Source organism: Podarcis tiliguerta, assembly GCF_965153285.1.
Source record: "Podarcis tiliguerta genome assembly, chromosome: 5".
NCBI classification, from domain to species: domain Eukaryota; kingdom Metazoa; phylum Chordata; class Lepidosauria; order Squamata; family Lacertidae; genus Podarcis; species Podarcis tiliguerta.
In genome coordinates this window covers 2,095,351-2,096,751 of record NC_139538.1, presented here as the reverse complement: position 1 = coordinate 2,096,751, position 1,401 = coordinate 2,095,351, and the positions used below count along the sequence as shown (strand labels likewise).

Genomic DNA, 1,401 nt, shown 5'->3' with positions numbered 1-1,401 from the left:
CCAAAGAGCCAGCTATTCTGTTTCGCTTGGTGAGGAACCGTGTGTCACCCGAAAGCTTGTGTGTGGTGCCCATCCCAGTCCTTCTGGATTTCTCTGTTCCAAACTGAACTGTGCTGTGCAGCACCCAGTTCCCCCTCCCAGGAAACCCCCCCTCCCTTGTCTGCCACCTTCCAAACCCTGAGGACCCATTATGAGTTATACTTCGGTCAGAGAAATGAGAGTTGAAATCAGCCTCTCCTCTGCTGTCTGGCATAACATAGAGATCCTTGCTTGGTGTCCGCTGTTTCCAACAGGACGCTGGATTTGACTGCACCCCCAGCTGAAGGCCACAGCAGCCAGAGACCACAGAGAAAGCAACACCTGCCCCTCCATACCTGTGCACCCCACCTCCCAGGAACTGGTGCCAAAGCTATATTGCTCCCGACACTGGAGGTTCTTTTAGCTGCCACGACAAATAAGTATGGGTAAATAACTTTTGAACAAGGCTTTTTCTCTGGCTCTTGGTTCTTATCCCCGCCTCCATTTTTCCTGGGAAAGCGCTGAATCGGAGCAAGCAGCATTCGGGATGTACTGAAAATTGCCATTTGTACCGATCTACCACTAAAGAGCAGTTTTCTGGGGAAAAGCAGGGCGAGGGCAAAACCACTGCAACCCGCTTTTTCTAAAGCATGGGGCAAGCAGAAGTCTTCATTGTTGGAGAGCGCAGGAGGCGAGAATTTTGCTCTTGTGCTTGAATTCTGCTTTGCTTTACCATAATGGGCATCCGGTTGGTCCCTGTGAGAACAGGATGCTGGACTAGACGGGCCATTGGCCTGATCCTGCAGGCTCTTTTCATGTTCTTATGGTCTTACCAGGAAAATGGGAATGGCAAATGCTAGATTTGCAACCCAATCTTGCCTTAAAGGAGTTGTGCGGCTTGGTTGGAGCATTTTGCAAAAATAAATACTGAACATTAGGCACAATTTGTTTCGTATGAAGTTTAAGAAAGTTGTTGGGATGCTGTCGCTTCTCTGCCTGCTTTTCCCCCTCCAAACATTGCAAGAAGTGACCAGGAAAAGCCTCTCCGTCCCTTCCAAGCTCTTTTTACGTCCCGCCCTCTGTCTGGCGTGCTCCCTCTTTCTCTGTCTCCCTCCCTCCCTCCCTCTCCCTCTGTCCCCTCTTCTTCTCCTCCTTTCCTTTTTAGAGATTGGTGATAAGGATTCCTTCGCCACTTAATGAGCTGGGAGAGGCCTCCCTCCATTGGAGTGGAGCAGCCCAGGTGCGCAACATTTTGACAGGTACAGCCAAGCAGGCCCGCCCCACACCCACACCCCCCTCCTTGCCCGGAGAGGTATATAAGGCAACCTTAAATTATGTAGAGGAGCACACACTCTTGTCCTGACAGCTTGCAAGCGGGATCGC

At 51.0% G+C, this 1,401-nt stretch overlaps 1 protein-coding gene across 6 annotated transcripts in view; it reads left to right on the top strand.

The window, feature by feature from the left end:
* Positions 1–1,359: 1,359 nt before the first annotated feature.
* Positions 1,360–1,401, top strand: part of TP63 (tumor protein p63) — a gene marked incomplete at its 3' end in the record, with an annotated part of 98,070 nt that continues 98,028 nt past the window's right edge. For all 6 annotated transcript variants that reach the window (XM_083442222.1, XM_083442221.1, XM_083442220.1 and 3 more), the window contains exon 1: positions 1,360–1,401. This exon is cut by the window's right edge and continues 151 nt beyond it.